Here is a 10,158-nt window from a genome sequence, read left to right on the forward strand (position 1 = left end):
TAATGGAAAAAAGCCTACGGCACCTGGTATTCCCAGGCGGTCTCCCATCCAGGTACTAACCAGGCCCGACCCTGCTTAGCATCCGAGATCAGACGAGATCGAGCGCATTCAGAGTGTTGTGGCAGTAGGCAATCTTGCACCCTACTTACAACTCTCTTGACAAAAGCCAAGGTGGTCACCTCGGGCAATCGAGAGGAAAAATACAGCAGGTCGCCAAAGCCAACAACATAATGGAAAAAAGCCTACGGCACCTGGTATTCCCAGGCGGTCTCCCATCCAGGTACTAACCAAGCCCGACCCTGCTTAGCATCCGAGATCAGACGAGATCGAGCGCATTCAGGGTGATGTGGCCGTAGGCGATCTTGCACCCTACTTACAACTCTCTTGACAAAAGCCAAGGTGGTCACCTCGGGCAAAAGCGAGAGGAAAAATACAGCAGGTCGCCAAAGCCAACAACATAATGGAAAAAAGCCTACGGCACCTGGTATTCCCAGGTGGTCTCCCATCCAGGTACTAACCAGGCCCGACCCTGCTTAGCATCCGAGATCAGACGAGATCAAGCGCACTCAGGGTGATGTGGCCGTAGGCGATCTTGCACCCTACTTACAACTCTCTTGACAAAAGCCAAGGTGGTCACCTCGGGCAATCGAGAGGAAAAATACAGCAGGTCGCCAAAGCCAACAACATAATGGAAAAAAGCCTACGGCACCTGGTATTCCCAGGCGGTCTCCCATCCAGGTACTAACAAGGCCCGACCCTGCATAGCATCCGAGATCAGACGAGATTGAGCGCATTCAGTGTGATGTTGCCATAGGCGATCTTGCACCCTACTTACAACTCTCTTGACAAAAGCCAAGGTGGTCACCTCGGGCAATCGAGAGGAAAAATACAGCAGGTCGCCAAAGCCAACAACATAATGGAAAAAAGCCTACGGCACCCAGTATTCCCAGGCGGTCTCCCATCCAGGTACTAACCAGGCCCGACCCTGCTTAGCATTTGAGTTCAGACGAGATCAAGCGCATTCAGGGTGATGTGGCCGTAGGCGATCTTGCACCCTACTTACAACTCTCTTGACAAAAGCCAAGGTGGTCACCTCGGGCAATCGAGAGGAAAAATACAGCAGGTCGCCAAAGCCAACAACATAATGGAAAAAAGCCTACGGCACCTGGTATTCCCAAGCGGTCTCCCATCCAGGTACTAACCAGGCCCGACCCTGCTTAGCATCCGAGATCAGACGAGATGTAGCGCTTTCAGGGTGATGTGGCCATAGGCGATCTTGCACCCTACTTACAACTCTCTTGACAAAAGCCAAGGTGGTCACCTCGGGCAATCGAGAGGAAAAATACAGCAGGTCGCCAAAGCCAACAACATAATGGAAAAAAGCCTACGGCACCTGGTAGTCCCAGGCGGTCTCCCATCCAGGTACTAACCAGGCCCGACCCTGCTTAGCATCCGAGATCAGACGAGATCAAGCGCATTCAGGGTGATGTGGCCGTAGGCAATCTTGCACCCTACTTACAACTCTCTTGACAAAAGCCAAGGTGGTCACCTCGGGCAATCGAGAGGAAAAATACAGCAGGTCGCCAAAGCCAACAACATAATGGAAAAAAGCCTACGGCACCTGGTAGCCCCAGGCGGTCTCCCATCCAGGTACTAACCAGGCCCGACCCTGCTTAGCATCCGAGATCAGACGAGATCGAGCACATTCAAGGTGATGTGGCCGTAGGCGATCTTGCACCCTACTTACAACTCTCTTGACAAAAGCCAAGGTGGTCACCTCGGGCAATCGAGAGGAAAAATACAGCAGGTCGCCAAAGCCAACAACATAATGGAAAAAAGCCAACGGCACCTCGTATTCCCAGGCGGTCTCCATCCAGGTACTAACCAGGCACGACCCTGCTTAGCATCCGAGATCAGACGAGATCGAGCGCATTCGGGGTGATGTGGCCGTAGGCAATCTTGCACCCTACTTACAAATCTCTTGACAAAAGCCAAGGTGGTCACCTCGGGCAATCAAGAGGAAAAATACAGCAGGTCACCAAAGCCAACAACATAATGGAAAAAAGCCTACGGCACATGGTATTCCCAGGCGGTCTCCCATCCAGGTACTAACCAGGCCCGACCCTGCTTAGCATCCTAGATCAGACGAGATTGAGCGCATTCAGGGTGATGTGGCTGTAGGCGATCTTGCACCTTACTTACAACTCTCTTGACAAAAGCCAAGGTGGTCACCTCGGGCAATCGAGAGGAAAAATACAGCAGGTCGCCAAAGCCAACAACATAATGGAAAAAAGCCTACGGCACCTGGTATTCCCAGGCGGTCTCCCATCCAGGTACTAACCAGGCCCGACCCTGCTTAGCATCCGAGATCAGACGAGATCGAGCGCATTCAGGGTGATGTGGCCGTAGGCAATCTTTGGACCGTACTTACAACTCTCTTGACAAAAGCCAAGGTGGTCACCTCGGGCAATAGAGAGGAAAAATACAGCAGGTCGCCAAAGCCAACAACATAATGGAAAAAAGCCTACGGCACCTGGTATTCCCAGGCGGTCTCCCATCCAGGTACTAACCAGGCCCGACCCTGCTTAGCATCCGAGATCAGACGAGATCGAGCGCATTCAGGGTGATGTGGCCATAGGCGATCTTGCACCCTACTTACAACTCTCTTGACAAAAGCCAAGGTGGTCACCTCGGGCAATCGAGAGGAAAAATACAGCAAGTCGCCAAAGCCAACAACATAATGGAAAAAAGCCTACGGCACCTGGTAGTCCCAGGCGGTCTCCCATCCAGGTACTAACCAGGCCCGACCCTGCTTAGCATCCGAGATCAGACGAGATTGAGCGCATTCAGGGTGATGTGGCTGTAGGCGATCTTGCACCTTACTTACAACTCTCTTGACAAAAGCCAAGGTGGTCACCTCGGGCAATCGAGAGGAAAAATACAGCAGGTCGCCAAAGCCAACAACATAATGGAAAAAAGCCTACAGCACCTGGTATTCCCAGGCGGTCTCCCATCCAGGTACTAACCAGGCACGACCCTGCTTAGCATCTGAGATCAGACGAGATCGAGCGCATTCAGGGTGATGTGGCCGTAGGCGATCTTGCACCCTACTTACAACTCTCTTGACAAAAGCCAAGGTGGTCACCTCGGGCAATCGAGAGGAAAAATACAGCAGGTCGCCAAAGCCAACAACATAATGGAAAAAAGCCTACGGCACTTGGAATTCCCAGGCGGTCTCCCATCCAGGTACTAACCAGGCCCGACCCTGCTTAGCATCCGAGATCAGACGAGATGGAGCGCATTCAGGGTGATGTGGCTGTAGGCGATTTTGCACCCTACTTACAACTCACTTGACAAAAGCCAAGGTGGTCACCTCGGGCAATCGAGAGGAAAAATACAGCAGGTCGCCAAAGCCAACAACATAATGGAAAAAAGCCTACGGCACCTGGAATTCCCAGGCGGTCTCCCATCCACGTACTAACCAGGCCCGACCCTGCTTAGCATCCGAGATCAGACGAGATCGAGCGCATTCAGGGTGATGTGGCAGTAGGCGATCTTGCACCCTACTTACAACTCTCTTGACAAAAGCCAAGGTGGTCACCTCAGGCAATCGAGAGGAAAAATACAGCAGGTCGCCAAAGCCAACAACATAATGGAAAAAAGCCTACGGCACCTGGTATTCCCAGGCGGTCTCCCATCCAGGTACTAACCAGGCCCGACCCTGCTTAGAATCCGAGATCAGACAAGATCGAGCGCATTCAGGGTGATGTGGCCATAGGCGAACTTGCACCCTACTTACAACTCTCTTGACAAAAGCCAAGGTGGTCACCTCGGGCAATCGAGAGGAAAAATACAGCAGGTCGCCAAAGCCAACAACATAATGGAAAAAAGCCTACGGCACCTGGTAGTCCCAGGCGGTCTCCCATCCAGGTACTAACCAGGCCCGACCCTGCTTAGCATCCGAGATCAGATGAGATCGAGCGCATTCAGGGTGATGTGGCCGTAGGCGAGCTTGCACCCTACTTACAACTCTCTTGACAAAAGCCAAGGTGGTCACCTCGGGCAATCGAGAGGAAAAATACAGCAGGTCGCCAAAGCCAACAACATAATGGAAAAAAGCCAACTGCACCTGGTATTCCCAGGCGGTCTCCCATCCAGGTACTAACCAGGCCCAACCCTGCTTAGCATCCGAGATCAGACGAGATCGAGCGCATTCAGGGTGATGTGGCCGTAGGCGATCTTTGGACCCTACTTACAACTCTCTTGACAAAAGCCAAGGTGGTCACCTCGGGCAATAGAGAGGAAAAATACAGCAGGTCGCCAAAGCCAACATCATAATGGAAAAAAGGCTACGGCACCTGGTATTCCCAGGCGGCCTACCGTCCAGGTACTAACCAGGCCCGACCCTGCTTAGCATCCAAGATCAGACGAGATCGAGCGCATTCAGGGTGATGTGGCCGTAGGCAATCTTGCACCCTACTTACAACTCTCTTGACAAAAGCCAAGGTGGTCACCTCGGGCAATCGAGAAGAAAAATACAGCAGGTCGCCAAAGCCAACAACATAATGGAAAAAAGCCTACGGCACCTGGTATTCCCAGGCGGTCTCCCATCCAGGTACTAACCAGGCACGACGCTGCTTAGCTTCCGAGATCAGACGAGATCAAGCGCATTCAGGGTGATGTGGCCGTAGGTGATCTTGCCCCCTACTTACAAGTCTCTTGACAAAAGCCAAGGTGGTCACCTCGGGCAATCGAGAGGAAAAATACAGCAGGTCGCCAAAGCCAACAACATAATGGAAAAAAGCCTACGGCACCAGGTATTCCCAGGCGGTCTCCCATCCAGGTACTAACCAGGCCCGACCCTGCTTAGCATCCGAGATCAGACGAGATTGAGCACATTCAGGGTGATGTGGCCATAGGCGATCTTGCACCCTACTTACAACTCTCTTGACAAAAGCCAAGGTGGTCACCTCGGGCAATCGAGAGGAAAAATACAGCAGGTCGCCAAAGCCAACAACATAATGGAAAAAAGCCTACGGCACCTGGTATTCCCAGGCGGTCTCCCATCCAGGTACTAACCAGACACGACCCTGCTTAGCATCCGAGATCAGACGAGATCGAGCGCATTCAGGGTGATGTGGCCGTAGGCGATCGTGCACCCTACTTACAACTCTCTTGACAAAAGCCAAGGTGGTCACCTCGGGCAATCGAGAGGAAAAATACAGCAGGTCGCCAAAGCCAACAACATAATGGAAAAAAGCCAACTGCACCTGGTATTCCCAGGCGGTCTCCCATCCAGATACTAACCAGGCCCAACCCTGCTTAGCATCCGAGATCAGACGAGATCAAGCGCATTCAGGGTGATGTGGCCGTAGGTGATCTTGCCCCCTACTTACAAGTCTCTTGACAAAAGCCAAGGTGGTCACCTCGGGCAATCGAGAGGAAAAATACAGCAGGTCGCCAAAGCCAACAACATAATGGAAAAAAGCCTACGGCACCAGGTATTCCCAGGCGGTCTCCCATCCAGGTACTAACCAGGCCCGACCCTGCTTAGCATCCGAGATCAGACCAGATTGAGCACATTCAGGGTGATGTGGCCATAGGCGATCTTGCACCCTACTTACAACTCTCTTGACAAAAGCCAAGGTGGTCACCTCGGGCAATCGAGAGGAAAAATACAGCAGGTCGCCAAAGCCAACAACATAATGGAAAAAAGCCTACGGCACCTGGTATTCCCAGGCGGTCTCCCATCCAGGTACTAACCAGACACGACCCTGCTTAGCATCCGAGATCAGACGAGATCGAGCGCATTCAGCGTGATGTGGCCGTAGGCGATCGTGCACCCTACTTACAACTCTCTTGACAAAAGCCAAGGTGGTCACCTCGGGCAATCGAGAGGAAAAATACAGCAGGTCGCCAAAGCCAACAACATAATGGAAAAAAGCCAACTGCACCTGGTATTCCCAGGCGGTCTCCCATCCAGATACTAACCAGGCCCAACCCTGCTTAGCATCCGAGATCAGACGAGATCGAGCGCATTCAGGGTGATGTGGCCGTAGGCGATCTTTGGACCCTACTTACAACTCTCTTGACAAAAGCCAAGGTGGTCACCTCGGGCAATAGAGAGGAAAAATACAGCAGGTCGCCAAAGCCAACATCATAATGGAAAAAAGGCTACGGCACCTGGTATTCCCAGGCGGCCTCCCATCCAGGTACTAACCAGGCCCGACCCTGCTTAGCATCCAAGATCAGACGAGATCGAGCGCATTCAGGGTGATGTGGCCGTAGGCGATCTTGCACCCTACTTACAACTCTCTTGACAAAAGCCAAGGTGGTCACCTCGGGCAATCGAGAAGAAAAATACAGCAGGTCGCCAAAGCCAACAACATAATGGAAAAAAGCCTACAGCACATGGTATTCCCAGGCGGTCTCCCATCCAGGTACTAACCAGGCCCGACCCTGCTTAGCATCCGAGATCAGACGAGATCGAGCGCATTCAGGGCGATGTAGCCATAGGCGATCTGGCACCCTACTTACAACTCTCTTGACAAAAGCCAAGGTGGTCACCTTGGGCAATCGAGAGGCAAAATACAGCAGGTCGCCAAAGCCAACAACATAATGGACAAAAGCCTACGGCACCTGGTATTCCCAGGCGGTCTCCCATCCAGGTACTAACCAGGCCCGACGCTGCTTAGCTTCCGAGATCAGACGAGATCGAGCGCATTCAGGGTGATGTGGCAGTAGGCGATCTTGCACCCTACTTACAACTCTCTTGACAAAAGCCAAGGTGGTCACCTCAGGCAATCGAGAGGAAAAATACAGCAGGTCGCCAAAGCCAACAACATAATGGAAAAAAGCCTACGGCACCTGGTATTCCCAGGCGGTCTCCCATCCAGGTACTAACCAGGCCCGACCCTGCTTAGAATCCGAGATCAGACAAGATCGAGCGCATTCAGGGTGATGTGGCCATAGGCGAACTTGCACCCTACTTACAACTCTCTTGACAAAAGCCAAGGTGGTCACCTCGGGCAATCGAGAGGAAAAATACAGCAGGTCGCCAAAGCCAACAACATAATGGAAAAAAGCCTACGGCACCTGGTAGTCCCAGGCGGTCTCCCATCCAGGTACTAACCAGGCCCGACCCTGCTTAGCATCCGAGATCAGATGAGATCGAGCGCATTCAGGGTGATGTGGCCGTAGGCGAGCTTGCACCCTACTTACAACTCTCTTGACAAAAGCCAAGGTGGTCACCTCGGGCAATCGAGAGGAAAAATACAGCAGGTCGCCAAAGCCAACAACATAATGGAAAAAAGCCAACTGCACCTGGTATTCCCAGGCGGTCTCCCATCCAGGTACTAACCAGGCCCAACCCTGCTTAGCATCCGAGATCAGACGAGATCGAGCGCATTCAGGGTGATGTGGCCGTAGGCGATCTTGCACCCTACTTACAACTCTCTTGACAAAAGCCAAGGTGGTCACCTCGGGCAATCGAGAGGAAAAATACAGCAGGTCGCCAAAGCCAACAACATAATGGAAAAAAGCCTACGGCACCTGGAATTCCCAGGCGGTCTCCCACCCAGGTACTAACCAGGCCCGACCCTGCTTAGCATCCGAGATCAGACGAGATCGAGCGCATTCAGGGTGATGTGGCCGTAGGCGATCTTGCACCCTACTTACAACTCTCTTGACAAAAGCCAAGGTGGTCACCTCGGGCAATCGAGAGGAAAAATACAGCTGGTCGCCAAAGCCAACAACATAATGGAAAAAAGCCTACGGCACCTGGTATTCCCAGACGGTCTCCCATCCAGGTACTAACCAGGCACGACCCTGCTTAGCATCCGAGATCAGACGAGATCGAGCGCATTCAGGGTGATGTGGCCTTAGGCGATCTTGCACCCTACTTACAACTCTCTTGACAAAAGCCAAGGTGGTCACCTCGGGCAATCGAGAGGAAAAATACAGCAGGTCGCCAAAGCCAACAACATAATGGAAAAAAGCCTACGGCACCTGGTATTCCCAGGAGGTCTCCCATCCAGGCCCGACCCTGCTTAGCATCCGAGATCAGACAAGATCGAGCGCATTCAGGGTGATGTGGCCATAGGCGATCTTGCACCCTACTTACAACTCTCTTGACAAAAGCCAAGGTGGTCACCTCGGGCAATCGAGAGGAAAAATACAGCAAGTCGCCAAAGCCAACAACATAATGGAAAAAAGCCTACGGCACCTGGTAGTCCCAGGCGGTCTCCCATCCAGGTACTAACCAGGCCCGACCCTGCTTAGCATCCGAGATCAGACGAGATTGAGCGCATTCAGGGTGATGTGGCTGTAGGCGATCTTGCACCTTACTTACAACTCTCTTGACAAAAGCCAAGGTGGTCACCTCGGGCAATCGAGAGGAAAAATACAGCAGGTCGCCAAAGCCAACAACATAATGGAAAAAAGCCTACAGCACCTGGTATTCCCAGGCGGTCTCCCATCCAGGTACTAACCAGGCACGACCCTGCTTAGCATCTGAGATCAGACGAGATCGAGCGCATTCAGGGTGATGTGGCCGTAGGCGATCTTGCACCCTACTTACAACTCTCTTGACAAAAGCCAAGGTGGTCACCTCGGGCAATCGAGAGGAAAAATACAGCAGGTCGCCAAAGCCAACAACATAATGGAAAAAAGCCTACGGCACTTGGAATTCCCAGGCGGTCTCCCATCCAGGTACTAACCAGGCCCGACCCTGCTTAGCATCCGAGATCAGACGAGATGGAGCGCATTCAGGGTGATGTGGCTGTAGGCGATTTTGCACCCTACTTACAACTCACTTGACAAAAGCCAAGGTGGTCACCTCGGGCAATCGAGAGGAAAAATACAGCAGGTCGCCAAAGCCAACAACATAATGGAAAAAAGCCTACGGCACCTGGAATTCCCAGGCGGTCTCCCATCCACGTACTAACCAGGCCCGACCCTGCTTAGCATCCGAGATCAGACGAGATCGAGCGCATTCAGGGTGATGTGGCAGTAGGCGATCTTGCACCCTACTTACAACTCTCTTGACAAAAGCCAAGGTGGTCACCTCAGGCAATCGAGAGGAAAAATACAGCAGGTCGCCAAAGCCAACAACATAATGGAAAAAAGCCTACGGCACCTGGTATTCCCAGGCGGTCTCCCATCCAGGTACTAACCAGGCCCGACCCTGCTTAGAATCCGAGATCAGACAAGATCGAGCGCATTCAGGGTGATGTGGCCATAGGCGAACTTGCACCCTACTTACAACTCTCTTGACAAAAGCCAAGGTGGTCACCTCGGGCAATCGAGAGGAAAAATACAGCAGGTCGCCAAAGCCAACAACATAATGGAAAAAAGCCTACGGCACCTGGTAGTCCCAGGCGGTCTCCCATCCAGGTACTAACCAGGCCCGACCCTGCTTAGCATCCGAGATCAGATGAGATCGAGCGCATTCAGGGTGATGTGGCCGTAGGCGAGCTTGCACCCTACTTACAACTCTCTTGACAAAAGCCAAGGTGGTCACCTCGGGCAATCGAGAGGAAAAATACAGCAGGTCGCCAAAGCCAACAACATAATGGAAAAAAGCCAACTGCACCTGGTATTCCCAGGCGGTCTCCCATCCAGGTACTAACCAGGCCCAACCCTGCTTAGCATCCGAGATCAGACGAGATCGAGCGCATTCAGGGTGATGTGGCCGTAGGCGATCTTTGGACCCTACTTACAACTCTCTTGACAAAAGCCAAGGTGGTCACCTCGGGCAATAGAGAGGAAAAATACAGCAGGTCGCCAAAGCCAACATCATAATGGAAAAAAGGCTACGGCACCTGGTATTCCCAGGCGGCCTACCGTCCAGGTACTAACCAGGCCCGACCCTGCTTAGCATCCAAGATCAGACGAGATCGAGCGCATTCAGGGTGATGTGGCCGTAGGCAATCTTGCACCCTACTTACAACTCTCTTGACAAAAGCCAAGGTGGTCACCTCGGGCAATCGAGAAGAAAAATACAGCAGGTCGCCAAAGCCAACAACATAATGGAAAAAAGCCTACGGCACCTGGTATTCCCAGGCGGTCTCCCATCCAGGTACTAACCAGGCACGACGCTGCTTAGCTTCCGAGATCAGACGAGATCAAGCGCATTCAGGGTGATGTGGCCGTAGGTGA

The 10,158-nt window shown here is 52.6% G+C and overlaps 25 non-coding genes and 19 pseudogenes across 25 annotated transcripts; all 44 read right to left on the reverse strand.

The window, feature by feature from the left end:
• Positions 1 to 11: 11 nt before the first annotated feature.
• On the reverse strand, positions 12 to 130 carry LOC143955018 (5S ribosomal RNA; annotated as a pseudogene).
• Positions 131 to 239: 109 nt separating this feature from the next.
• On the reverse strand, positions 240 to 358 carry LOC143949995 (5S ribosomal RNA). Its single transcript, XR_013265539.1, has one exon. It is a non-coding gene; the product is annotated as a 5S ribosomal RNA (ribosomal RNA).
• A 111-nt stretch (positions 359 to 469) lies between these two features.
• Positions 470 to 588, reverse strand: LOC143951433 (5S ribosomal RNA). Its single transcript, XR_013266706.1, has one exon. It is a non-coding gene; the product is annotated as a 5S ribosomal RNA (ribosomal RNA).
• A 109-nt stretch (positions 589 to 697) lies between these two features.
• LOC143948557 (5S ribosomal RNA) lies at positions 698 to 816 on the reverse strand (annotated as a pseudogene).
• A 109-nt stretch (positions 817 to 925) lies between these two features.
• Positions 926 to 1,044, reverse strand: LOC143950218 (5S ribosomal RNA). Its single transcript, XR_013265641.1, has one exon. It is a non-coding gene; the product is annotated as a 5S ribosomal RNA (ribosomal RNA).
• Positions 1,045 to 1,153: 109 nt separating this feature from the next.
• On the reverse strand, positions 1,154 to 1,272 carry LOC143945050 (5S ribosomal RNA; annotated as a pseudogene).
• A 109-nt stretch (positions 1,273 to 1,381) lies between these two features.
• LOC143953967 (5S ribosomal RNA) lies at positions 1,382 to 1,500 on the reverse strand. The gene has a single exon (XR_013269001.1). It is a non-coding gene; the product is annotated as a 5S ribosomal RNA (ribosomal RNA).
• A 109-nt stretch (positions 1,501 to 1,609) lies between these two features.
• LOC143945582 (5S ribosomal RNA) lies at positions 1,610 to 1,728 on the reverse strand (annotated as a pseudogene).
• A 109-nt stretch (positions 1,729 to 1,837) lies between these two features.
• On the reverse strand, positions 1,838 to 1,955 carry LOC143947662 (5S ribosomal RNA; annotated as a pseudogene).
• Positions 1,956 to 2,064: 109 nt separating this feature from the next.
• LOC143946435 (5S ribosomal RNA) lies at positions 2,065 to 2,183 on the reverse strand (annotated as a pseudogene).
• A 109-nt stretch (positions 2,184 to 2,292) lies between these two features.
• LOC143953662 (5S ribosomal RNA) lies at positions 2,293 to 2,411 on the reverse strand. The gene has a single exon (XR_013268722.1). It is a non-coding gene; the product is annotated as a 5S ribosomal RNA (ribosomal RNA).
• A 110-nt stretch (positions 2,412 to 2,521) lies between these two features.
• Positions 2,522 to 2,640, reverse strand: LOC143946396 (5S ribosomal RNA). Its single transcript, XR_013265206.1, has one exon. It is a non-coding gene; the product is annotated as a 5S ribosomal RNA (ribosomal RNA).
• A 109-nt stretch (positions 2,641 to 2,749) lies between these two features.
• On the reverse strand, positions 2,750 to 2,868 carry LOC143946168 (5S ribosomal RNA; annotated as a pseudogene).
• A 109-nt stretch (positions 2,869 to 2,977) lies between these two features.
• On the reverse strand, positions 2,978 to 3,096 carry LOC143953026 (5S ribosomal RNA). The gene has a single exon (XR_013268146.1). It is a non-coding gene; the product is annotated as a 5S ribosomal RNA (ribosomal RNA).
• Positions 3,097 to 3,205: 109 nt separating this feature from the next.
• Positions 3,206 to 3,324, reverse strand: LOC143946555 (5S ribosomal RNA; annotated as a pseudogene).
• Positions 3,325 to 3,433: 109 nt separating this feature from the next.
• Positions 3,434 to 3,552, reverse strand: LOC143954317 (5S ribosomal RNA). Its single transcript, XR_013269320.1, has one exon. It is a non-coding gene; the product is annotated as a 5S ribosomal RNA (ribosomal RNA).
• Positions 3,553 to 3,661: 109 nt separating this feature from the next.
• LOC143943887 (5S ribosomal RNA) lies at positions 3,662 to 3,780 on the reverse strand (annotated as a pseudogene).
• A 109-nt stretch (positions 3,781 to 3,889) lies between these two features.
• On the reverse strand, positions 3,890 to 4,008 carry LOC143951573 (5S ribosomal RNA). The gene has a single exon (XR_013266832.1). It is a non-coding gene; the product is annotated as a 5S ribosomal RNA (ribosomal RNA).
• A 109-nt stretch (positions 4,009 to 4,117) lies between these two features.
• LOC143953035 (5S ribosomal RNA) lies at positions 4,118 to 4,236 on the reverse strand. The gene has a single exon (XR_013268154.1). It is a non-coding gene; the product is annotated as a 5S ribosomal RNA (ribosomal RNA).
• Positions 4,237 to 4,346: 110 nt separating this feature from the next.
• LOC143946546 (5S ribosomal RNA) lies at positions 4,347 to 4,465 on the reverse strand (annotated as a pseudogene).
• Positions 4,466 to 4,574: 109 nt separating this feature from the next.
• On the reverse strand, positions 4,575 to 4,693 carry LOC143953952 (5S ribosomal RNA). Its single transcript, XR_013268987.1, has one exon. It is a non-coding gene; the product is annotated as a 5S ribosomal RNA (ribosomal RNA).
• Positions 4,694 to 4,802: 109 nt separating this feature from the next.
• LOC143954465 (5S ribosomal RNA) lies at positions 4,803 to 4,921 on the reverse strand. Its single transcript, XR_013269454.1, has one exon. It is a non-coding gene; the product is annotated as a 5S ribosomal RNA (ribosomal RNA).
• Positions 4,922 to 5,030: 109 nt separating this feature from the next.
• On the reverse strand, positions 5,031 to 5,149 carry LOC143951815 (5S ribosomal RNA). The gene has a single exon (XR_013267051.1). It is a non-coding gene; the product is annotated as a 5S ribosomal RNA (ribosomal RNA).
• Positions 5,150 to 5,258: 109 nt separating this feature from the next.
• Positions 5,259 to 5,377, reverse strand: LOC143946114 (5S ribosomal RNA; annotated as a pseudogene).
• Positions 5,378 to 5,486: 109 nt separating this feature from the next.
• Positions 5,487 to 5,605, reverse strand: LOC143945428 (5S ribosomal RNA; annotated as a pseudogene).
• Positions 5,606 to 5,714: 109 nt separating this feature from the next.
• Positions 5,715 to 5,833, reverse strand: LOC143954158 (5S ribosomal RNA). The gene has a single exon (XR_013269174.1). It is a non-coding gene; the product is annotated as a 5S ribosomal RNA (ribosomal RNA).
• A 109-nt stretch (positions 5,834 to 5,942) lies between these two features.
• On the reverse strand, positions 5,943 to 6,061 carry LOC143943491 (5S ribosomal RNA; annotated as a pseudogene).
• A 110-nt stretch (positions 6,062 to 6,171) lies between these two features.
• Positions 6,172 to 6,290, reverse strand: LOC143943669 (5S ribosomal RNA; annotated as a pseudogene).
• A 109-nt stretch (positions 6,291 to 6,399) lies between these two features.
• LOC143954582 (5S ribosomal RNA) lies at positions 6,400 to 6,518 on the reverse strand. The gene has a single exon (XR_013269560.1). It is a non-coding gene; the product is annotated as a 5S ribosomal RNA (ribosomal RNA).
• Positions 6,519 to 6,627: 109 nt separating this feature from the next.
• On the reverse strand, positions 6,628 to 6,746 carry LOC143952871 (5S ribosomal RNA). Its single transcript, XR_013268006.1, has one exon. It is a non-coding gene; the product is annotated as a 5S ribosomal RNA (ribosomal RNA).
• A 109-nt stretch (positions 6,747 to 6,855) lies between these two features.
• LOC143943888 (5S ribosomal RNA) lies at positions 6,856 to 6,974 on the reverse strand (annotated as a pseudogene).
• A 109-nt stretch (positions 6,975 to 7,083) lies between these two features.
• LOC143951575 (5S ribosomal RNA) lies at positions 7,084 to 7,202 on the reverse strand. Its single transcript, XR_013266834.1, has one exon. It is a non-coding gene; the product is annotated as a 5S ribosomal RNA (ribosomal RNA).
• Positions 7,203 to 7,311: 109 nt separating this feature from the next.
• On the reverse strand, positions 7,312 to 7,430 carry LOC143953037 (5S ribosomal RNA). Its single transcript, XR_013268156.1, has one exon. It is a non-coding gene; the product is annotated as a 5S ribosomal RNA (ribosomal RNA).
• A 109-nt stretch (positions 7,431 to 7,539) lies between these two features.
• On the reverse strand, positions 7,540 to 7,658 carry LOC143944681 (5S ribosomal RNA). Its single transcript, XR_013265049.1, has one exon. It is a non-coding gene; the product is annotated as a 5S ribosomal RNA (ribosomal RNA).
• Positions 7,659 to 7,767: 109 nt separating this feature from the next.
• On the reverse strand, positions 7,768 to 7,886 carry LOC143953998 (5S ribosomal RNA). The gene has a single exon (XR_013269029.1). It is a non-coding gene; the product is annotated as a 5S ribosomal RNA (ribosomal RNA).
• A 326-nt stretch (positions 7,887 to 8,212) lies between these two features.
• On the reverse strand, positions 8,213 to 8,331 carry LOC143946169 (5S ribosomal RNA; annotated as a pseudogene).
• A 109-nt stretch (positions 8,332 to 8,440) lies between these two features.
• Positions 8,441 to 8,559, reverse strand: LOC143953027 (5S ribosomal RNA). The gene has a single exon (XR_013268147.1). It is a non-coding gene; the product is annotated as a 5S ribosomal RNA (ribosomal RNA).
• A 109-nt stretch (positions 8,560 to 8,668) lies between these two features.
• On the reverse strand, positions 8,669 to 8,787 carry LOC143946556 (5S ribosomal RNA; annotated as a pseudogene).
• Positions 8,788 to 8,896: 109 nt separating this feature from the next.
• On the reverse strand, positions 8,897 to 9,015 carry LOC143954318 (5S ribosomal RNA). Its single transcript, XR_013269321.1, has one exon. It is a non-coding gene; the product is annotated as a 5S ribosomal RNA (ribosomal RNA).
• A 109-nt stretch (positions 9,016 to 9,124) lies between these two features.
• On the reverse strand, positions 9,125 to 9,243 carry LOC143943889 (5S ribosomal RNA; annotated as a pseudogene).
• Positions 9,244 to 9,352: 109 nt separating this feature from the next.
• Positions 9,353 to 9,471, reverse strand: LOC143951576 (5S ribosomal RNA). The gene has a single exon (XR_013266835.1). It is a non-coding gene; the product is annotated as a 5S ribosomal RNA (ribosomal RNA).
• Positions 9,472 to 9,580: 109 nt separating this feature from the next.
• LOC143953038 (5S ribosomal RNA) lies at positions 9,581 to 9,699 on the reverse strand. Its single transcript, XR_013268157.1, has one exon. It is a non-coding gene; the product is annotated as a 5S ribosomal RNA (ribosomal RNA).
• Positions 9,700 to 9,809: 110 nt separating this feature from the next.
• LOC143946547 (5S ribosomal RNA) lies at positions 9,810 to 9,928 on the reverse strand (annotated as a pseudogene).
• A 109-nt stretch (positions 9,929 to 10,037) lies between these two features.
• Positions 10,038 to 10,156, reverse strand: LOC143953953 (5S ribosomal RNA). Its single transcript, XR_013268988.1, has one exon. It is a non-coding gene; the product is annotated as a 5S ribosomal RNA (ribosomal RNA).
• Positions 10,157 to 10,158: the final 2 nt, after the last annotated feature.

The sequence above is a fragment of the Lithobates pipiens genome, unplaced genomic scaffold, assembly GCF_037356315.1.
Source record: "Lithobates pipiens isolate NorthernLeopardFrog02 unplaced genomic scaffold, aLitPip1_a1.2 Scaffold_30, whole genome shotgun sequence".
NCBI classification, from domain to species: Eukaryota; Metazoa; Chordata; class Amphibia; order Anura; family Ranidae; genus Lithobates; species Lithobates pipiens.